Below are 9,690 nucleotides of genomic sequence, written 5' to 3'. Positions count from 1 at the left end.
ACATATCCATTTGCAGGTGAGCTGGGGGAGAAAAATACAATTCTTAGAAGCTGTTTCAAAAATCATGATTTAAAAATAAAATAAAATTTAAAAATGCTTAAAAAAGCTTACAATCTGCACAGCAAGTTCTTTATGAAGCACTATGCCACTGACTATAACAAAGCTACATTTTGATTGTGAAAAATCATGCCCAGAAATGCTTAATGAAATAGCAAATTTAAGGAAGTGCAGCCTCTTTCTCTATGGGAAGCATCCATCACAAACAACAACTCTAGTTATCATTAGAAGTGTGCAGAAGATCATAAATCTACCAGCCTGCCGCAAGTATTGTAGGACTGCAAACAATATCACCTCAACCCTAAATTAACTGTATTTGCCCTGTTCTCAGTTCTCTACTTCTTTGGAAAAATATAACGTCAAAAAGATTTTGTAGACAAAAAATACAGACTTTGGAGAATATTTTGGATCCTACCAGAAAGGGCTTGAGGACAGACCCATGATTACAATAAAATTCAGAAAATCATTTGATCTCCATATAGACATCAGACCAAGTCACAAAGGTACCTTTTTTTTTTCCATAAAATGGAAGCAAGCATCTATCTAGAGTGGAATGACAAAGTTTTACTTAAGAATACTGCCTAGATAACCCCTCTTCACCACCATCTTTCTCAAAAATATAACAAGTCTGGCACAGTAACATCTTTGGTCTCTACGCCTTAGTAGCTTATTTGTATCCATCTTCAGTCTTCTTCTGAAAATCCTTTTCCTCACCAGAGTGTGAAATTGAGAATGAGAGCATAGATACCAAATAAAGAAAAAATGCCTTAATGTTGTTAACCACCAGCGTCATTTCAGCAATGGCATGCAACTACAGGAGGCTTCTGCATGCACAGTACTGATTCTGCCTTCTTAATAACATTTGTGCTATTCACAACCTGCCCAAAGTGCTCTGGTGGTCATTAGCTTATAGCACACAGACCTTCACCAAAAAAAAAAATACAAAAAGCCAACACGAAAACAAGAGTGGTATTGGCTGTTCTTGATATCAAAGATATTCCCTTGTTTTTCAGCTGCTAAGGGTGGGGTTCAACCACTTAAAATATAAACCCCTAGCTGTCTGTAATTTGGGCCTACTACCATCTCAGCATAGTAAAGCCGACATTTCCAAAAGGGAAATTTTTAGTGGGAATTTTTCTTTTAGAGAGGTATTTTAGCACAGACCTAATCAGCTTCTGAAAATATCTATTTCTATAAGCACTGGTTACTACTTATAGAATGATGGTAAATTACTAGCTTAGAGCAGATACTTAAATCTTAGCTAAGGCCTTAAGCTTCTGATTCTGACTTCTCTGTTTCATCTCCCTCACCCATTTTCCAATATAAAACCTTGACCTCCAGCCTACTATGCTTGTTAACTTGTCTTTTTCATTCTGGTGGACCATCACTAACCTATCCCTAATTATAACAATTACTCACAATTCCATAAGAGAGAAAACAAGAAGTTGCCACTGAATACTTTTCTGAAAAAAAAAAAAAAAAATCTCTATGGGTTTGCCATAAAGAATGGTTTGTTCTATTATTCAAAGTGATATATGATTAAAAAAAAAAAAAACAAAAAAAAAAACTATGAATCATTCAACAATATTTCAAACTCTTGTTCAGATGCCACTCAGAAAATCCATAGGTGGTCAGAAGAAAACAAACAGCAAACAAACAAACAAAAACAGAACTGTATTACTTAGGTTTAGAGTTATATTTAATATGATAAATTAAAGGAATATGTACCTAATGAACATTTTATGGGGGTTGTGCTTCCCATTTTTTTAAACTACTAAGAGAAAACAGATGTCTAGCATTGGAATTTTATTTTGCATAAGCCATGTTTATAAATATACTAAAAAAGATAACCTTGTGTCTATGATCCATGCTTCTGGATTTAACTACATACTTCCAAAAGAAACAGCCGTATTAAAAAATGAGTGCTACTTCCTGAAAACTCAAGCTCCCACAAATGCCAGACATGTATTTCGGTCTGTTGAGATTTATATTTGGGCAAAACATTAGCACAGGCTCCCTTCTATGTAATCAGAATGAAACAGCTGTAGGAAGTGAATTCTGAAGAATGGTCCAATTTCCATTCCAAAGAATTTCTGCATATAGGGTGACAAAAATTACTTTTGCACCAAACAGTGCTTATCTGGGCTTTAATTTAGGCAAACCCACTGAATGCTTTTATGTTTTCACTGTATTATGGAAGAGAGAGAGAGAGAGAGAGAGAGGCCTCCCCTCAGCCTCTTCTGCTCTGGGCTGAACAAACTTAGTGACCTTGGCCACTCCACATACATCTCGCCCTGTAGACCCTTTGCCGTGTTTGTAGCCCTCCTTTGGACACTCTCTAATAGTTTTATGTCCTTTCTGTATTGTGTTGCTCAAATCTGCACACAGTGCTCCAGGTGAGGCTGTACCAGTACAGTGTAGAGTGGGACAACCACTTCTCTCGATCAGCTATGCTGTGCTTTTATCCATTATTACTCATTCTTTTATATGCAATGAGAAAGAATGTCACAATTCTATCTCACTTCCTAGCTGGCAACATAAAATGGAAAATACCAAAGAATGTATTCCCAGGGGGTAAACTGTGGTCAGAGTGACCTTCACAGTATTTACAAAGGAAGAAGAGAAAAGGAAGTAAGAGCTCAGGAGAGAATGGTTATTGCAAATTCAGTAGGAGATAGCAGCATTCCCAGATCTGCAGAGAGCTTTCTAAGTCTGGGCTATTCAATGCATTTTTCAGATACGCCCCAGAGGAGCTTTTATTTCTAACCTAATACAAGTTGGGATAATAATGCAAACTACCAATTTTTCCACATTTTGTCTCCGTGCTTGCATGCATAAGAATGTATTTCATTTTTTAATCTGCAGTCATTACACAGACTATGTTATGCTGCCCTGTAGGACAACATGGGCCCAAATATGAATAGTTAAGAACCACTGAATTGAGGCCTAGGAATTCTAATGGAATTCGTAAGGGAGTATTTGAGGATTAAAAAGCTAATATAATATAGTAAAAGAAAGCTTATATATCATCTATCAGGAACTACATAATTATATCAATATTAGCCTTTTTGCAACCCTTTCAAAATAAGAATATTACAATATTGTCATATTTCTCATTCACCAATATTACCACAAGATTTCCTGGAATTTACCCAGTTTCTATCCCTGAATCCTTCACCATGATGAAACAGGACTGCAGTTCTGCACCTCCAGCCTCTTCTGGGATTACTCTTGTAATACTACATGACTGCTCTCAGTAAACTCTTTTGCAAGGGACATGTAGGGAACATTATTATTTCCTTAGGTCATAATATTTTCAAAGTATTGAGTCTCATCTGTGTGTGACAGAGACCTGAATATTAAAATGACTGTGACTGAATTTTCTTGCAATTTTTCTAGCTAGGAAATATAGCTCTATAAAAAGAAGGCTTTTGCCTTAAAAAAGGCAAAAAAAAAAAATTGATTTGCAGTTAAATAACCATTTATGTAAGATCAACTTTGCTGGGTCAGAGCAAAGGTGTATCTAGTTGGTACGCTCTGTGATGGTGTTGATGCGTACATGCTTAGGGAAAAGTATAACAGCAAGGTAGACATATATGATAGTTCTAAAAATAAGTTAGACAGTTCTAAAAAAGAACATCCTCCCTGCTTCTAATTACATGCTCCATGATTACCTGAGCTAGCTACAGTTTATATGTCTTTAAGTACTCTGAACGAAAATCTCTTCCATGAATTTGCCAGACTTCTCTTAACTTTCGTACTTTTTCATCAGTTCATTGTCCTTTAGCAAGGACTTCTACTGCTTATGTACATGTATGGGACTGATAGAATGAATAAGGAAATTCCAGGTTTTCTTCTACCCCTTTAAAATCACAGGTTCGTTGCTTTCCTATCTACCAGGCCTTATAATGGCAGGTTTACAACAGGACATTTCTGTAGGTAGACTCAGTCTTTCAAATACAGTGAAAAATGATCATGATTTCAGCTCTAAACATATACAGGTTTAACCCCCGGAGTTGATGTCCAGTTGAGTGTGCTACATACAAATGTAATTTTCTATCATTGTTTCTTACATTTAGGTTTTGAGACTCCTATTCCTGTTCAATCATATTGTCATTCATTATCTTCAGGGTAGAGGCATTTGTCCTGGACTGACTTTTCCATAAGATCTTTTTATCCTTCGGGCTGTTAATTACTCTCTTGCTTCAGGTCTGGCATTCATTTTCACAGGAATCCTCATATATGCTTCAATCACATCACTTTTTTTTCTTTCTTCCCCTCTAATTAGCCCAATACTGGTTTTCTCAGACTTTGCACTTCCCAGACAAAGCAGCTATAACCTTGTTGCCATTATATGATCCTTTTAATAAGGATCTTTCTGCCTTGATAGACGCTATCCTCAGAGCAAAATTACAAACAGGCATGTCCACACACAGAGTTTCTTTGTCTGACAGATTCATCATTATCCAATGACCAAAATGATTTCCCTTTGATTGCCCTTGAGTCACGCTTCTCTTATGACTCTTATGACTCTGCCAGCAGCTCCCTTTTATTGCATGCTGCCAGCTAATGACACTATTCCAACCTCCTCCCCCCTCACCCCCCCCATTTCATGAAAACTGCCTGAAGCAGAGTGCTGTGGATACAGCATTCTTGGCACCTGCATGGATGGACTTTCCAACAGGAATTTAGCCTAAATAAGCACAGGCTTATGGACATGAAGCAAGACAAATACTTGAGTCCTTGAGGTGCCATAAGTAAGACCACTCTCATATCCAAAATATCATACAAGCATTATTTTCCCCTGCATCTTTGGGGAGGGAGCAATTAAGAGCATTGAGAACAGTGCATGTACCCTTTGTCAGCCCAAATCCACACTTATTTTCTAAGGCAATTCATGAATGAATCTGCCTTTTATATAACCCATCAGTGCATAACCAGTTCATTTGTTACAGATTTCTTCTTACAGGACCTTGATGTCATGTAAATAATAAGCCTGCCTACATGTTCTTCCTGTCCAAGCTGTTTCTCAGAGGAGAATTAGGTTTTCATGCCAAAATTAATTATATTTATTGGAAAAAAAAATCTATTCAAAAAACAAAGCATTGTTTTTATTTTAGTTTTCTAGAGTAAAAAATGCCACACTTTTAGTTTCCTCCTATTTCCTTTTGTTTCCCTACTCACTCTAATACTGTTTTTGCTGCACCTCTTCCAGTCACTTTTTCCTTATGAAGTATCTCCAGTGCAGAAGATAATGGTTTAGTTTTGTTTCCACTGGAAAAAACTTCATCAGGCACATACAAATGCCAAATTAACTGTTTTTCATTGGACATGACACAGATGGTTGATAGGAATTCTTTCTCTTCCTAGTGTACCCAGATTGTGCCTTTCTTCAGTGGCTGCTAACCGAATAATTTCTAGTTTATAAAATAATTTCTTATTATTGTTCCCAAAGTGCACAATCTGCTACTGCTAAAATAAATCTAATTTCTACTACTACACACTTGGCAGTCATTAGTATTTTCTGTATGATATTTTGATCCCCTTCATAATGGTAACACTTCCCAACTTCCTATCGTTAACAAGTTTTACCAGCATATACCTACTGAGTATTAAGATTACCAACCACATCAGTCCTTAAAACTTTCCACAACACATTCCAAGTCTGATGACCTCTCCTTTCAAGACAACTTGTCATCAGCTCCTTAACCACCTTTCTTTTCATTAACAAACTTCCATCTGTTTCAGGAAATTTCCTTTATTCCTTTTGCTCATACCACATAAAAATCTCACATTTGCATCCAGTCATCTGGGATGCTGCCACATTTCACTCGCTGGCACTTCAAGTTCACAGTTAGTGCACGTGAAGCTATCTCATGTGTGATCATATATACTGAAATCTGGAAACACTAGTCATATCATACATGTAACTCCATACCAGTCATACTAGTAATTATAGACAAATAGAGAATTATAAAACATTATACTTCTACGCTTTTTTAGCTCACCTCATCCCAGAATGATTCATTAAGTTGAATATATGTTGGACTTTCTAGCCCCTCTGACAGATTAAACCGTCTCAGAAGGAAAAACAGAAACCTTTATAAGAAATTACTTGATTTTCCTTTCTTCAGGGTTGGCTTTATTTCCAAATAAAATTAACCAAAACCAATAGTATCCAATCTATATGGACCAAATATTTACCAAATATTCTCAATGTCAGAAATGAGCCACTCATTTCCTGTGACAGACCTAAATTCCTTTGTATATAGTTGTATAAATACACCTAAATAATAACCTGATGGGAAGGGAAGGAAAGTAAGAACTCTTTAATACCTAGGCACTATCCAAATTTTAGAGCAAACAGGCTTTTTATACTGCACCATTGACAACTTCCATCTGAATTTGTGACTGAACTGAGGCAGAATTCTGTATTTTTCAAACTGTACTTAATAAATAAATAAAAGTTGTAACAGCTAAAAACCGTGGAAATAATTTGTTTATGAGCACTAAGTAATAAAGCAATCTGGGTTAAACCAAAAGAAAAGCTGGATGATTACAGAAGAACAATATTCACAAAAGATTGAAGGAGATTAGCTCTCTACTACAATGAAAAGAAACAAGAGTGGAAAAAGCAGCTTTTCTACCAGAAACAAATATAAGCAATATCCTAACTGATTTGTCTTAGCTGACAAGCTGGAGAAATAATGTAAATACAGAGTGAAATCCTCCAGGGATGCTGTTTTGCTTGATGTCATCATTTCACGTGTAAAAACCATGTACATTATCCCTAATGTGTTACGTACTACAAACATTATTCTGAAGTGGAACAGAGCCCCATATGGTTCTGGCTTCTTATAACATGCATTTAAGGTTACTTCCAGAATATAATGCAAATTGGGCAGTGTTAAATAAAAATGAGTTGCTTTCATGTGACCCCCCTTCCACCCTCAGTCACTTGTGCCCCTGTCAACCCACAATAATTTCAGAATGACTTCGAGCTAATCTAACACATTACAGGGAAACAGCTTGCATTGAGCAGCAGGAGAAGGCAAAAGTGAGCTTTAAATACTGTTTCTATGCTCCCCTTTTCATGGTATTTACATTATGGCTCCCATCCAAGGCTTTGGTCCTCTGATTTCAAAGAGACAACTGCACAGCAAGAGTACAACACTTTGCTATAATCTACAACATGAATCTTATTAAAATGCAGTGAAGAGAGTGTATAGGCTTCCCTTTTCTCTGTAGATTCACTGCAGCTGTACAGATGTCCTAAATGTATCATTAAAATGGTTCACAGAAGTTGGCAGCACAGTTGATTTCACTTTAAGAAATCCTGTCAACATTAATTTCTTTTTAGAAACAGATTTATTCTTGTTTCATATAATGATGACCTTGATAACTTCCATCTCATAGTTGAAAGTATACTGTCATATTTCTCTGGATTTTATTTAGCTTGAACAATTAAAATAGCTTTTTTTTTTTTTTTTTTTTTTTTCAATGTTAGCCTGAGATTATTGTTCTTGCTTCAGTCCCTTACCACAGAAAAATCTTTCCATCCCCTTTTCCTTTCCATCCTGACTCTTCACTTCAAGCAAAATCAAAAATCTTGCCATTCAGGTATTCATTCATGCTCTTTTTTCCCATTCTCATTACCAGTTTTTAAGAAGCTAGTGTAGCATCTCTATGATGCTTGAACATGTATAAGTGCTGCTTCGTGACAGTTCCTCCACTGGTATAAAGTTCTCTGTGCAGGAAAGGCTGGGGACTTTCAGGTCATGATGTGGAAGGCAAAAGAAACTGAAATAAATGTTACCATAACTGCCTGCTCGCGGGTTAGGGATAGCTGCAATTATTTTAAGTCTGGCAGTACAACAATTTGTTGGAGTACATGATGGTAGGATGCATTTCCCTGGAGTCCTATGAAAAAATCTGCATAAGACACACTACAGCAAGGTGTTCCAGGACATGTCTCGAACTAGCTCAGTTTCCCCATGGAAATTTCCACTTAAACAGTGAGATGAGTCTTACTTAGAATTTTAATTACGCTTAACACCACCTTCTCTTTTCAATTTAATCTTTGAAGACAGATATATCCTTCTCATGATAACAGGAGCCTTTGTCAGAGATTATTTAAAGTCCAGCTATGGTATATATATAGCACCAAGATGGTCACAGAGACCTGATTTCTCTGCTGCAAGCAGAGCTATGCAGCAAAATTGTTGAAGTAGGCAATAGAGGGTTTTTCTAAAGCACAGACCTCTATAAAAGAGTAAAATCTTTTTAGAAACATTTTACTAACATAAGGCTTTTCAAAAATCATTGCAATATTGGGTAAAATAGTGAAATTTAATGCTAGTTACAGGATTTACCTTGTTTCCTCTTCTGAAGCCATGAATTTGCAGCCTCTTTGGTAAATATAAGAGCAAGTGCATTGAATCAGGCAACAGGCCTTTCTAGCCCTGTAACCTGTCAGTGGCCAAAAACAGTTGGCTAGGGGCAAGCACACACAGCATTTCTCCAAGTATCTGTGGCTCAGATATTTTGACATTGGTAGTGTTAAGCATATGACTAAGAAACAGTTTTGAATCTAAAAGAGTTTGGGTATCAAAGCATGTTAAGAATATGCAAAAGTGTTAATAGTGCCAGAATTGCAGGTAGTTTTAGTAGTTAGGAGAAGCAAAATGGACACTTTAATTAGAAACCAATCTAAGATGGCTGAGCTCATCTCATATAGATCAAGGAAACATTAATCTGACAGAAACAGATATTTTCTGACATGGATCTATATCACAGGCCTGAGGCTGAGGGGCTCTGAACATGGTTGCCACTCCCAGAGCCACCTGATTCCTTAGCAGCACAACTTTCATTGGGAAACAGAAAAACATCTGGTCCAACTCAAAGGCAATCTGAAGTCTCAGTACACATTTACCTATGCAGTGGGATTCACAGAGTAGGAGTAGAAGCAGCAGGAAGGGAGGAGCTGAAAACAAATAAAAAATAACCACATTGTTTATAGCTTAGCAGTAACAACAACATTATGACTTCATGTAGCATTCAAGCAACTGCGGGGATTTACATGCCTTGATATGATATATATTGTATCAGGTATCTTAGCTTAAGGTTAAGAATACATCTTTCAATCCATTAACTGAAGCTGCTGTTGTAACAAAAATATTAAGGATATTTAAAAGTCACAACAAAATAGCAGTTTTAGCTGTGAAAGCCACAACCCATGAAACCCAGGGTGTCTGAATAGGGATAGGACAATCGTTTTTCTGATATTATCGCTTTTCTGATCTTAGATTTTATGTCGTGTGTCTATATTTTACACCCAGAATAGGTCCCAAAGCACCATTTCTTGGACAAAGTCTTACAGAGTTCAGTTTTGTATTTTACTGTCTTTATTGCAGTAAAGGACTGCAGTGTCACATCTGTTATCACTTTTGCAAGGAACTAATACAAGCTATCATATTTACTATCTGTAACTTTCTGAATTTTTACTACATTTATGGTGCCCTCTTTGATAAACTCTTGGCCCCATTCTCACTCAGACTCTTAGTTCCTTTCTCTCACATTATCTCATCATATGAGTGAACAATTGTAGTCAAACTTTAAATAGCAACACAGACA

This window comes from Aythya fuligula, chromosome Z (assembly GCF_009819795.1).
Source record: "Aythya fuligula isolate bAytFul2 chromosome Z, bAytFul2.pri, whole genome shotgun sequence".
In the NCBI taxonomy this organism is placed as follows: domain Eukaryota; kingdom Metazoa; phylum Chordata; class Aves; order Anseriformes; family Anatidae; genus Aythya; species Aythya fuligula.
The sequence above is the reverse complement of the archived record's forward strand: the minus strand, read 5'-3'. Positions refer to the sequence as shown.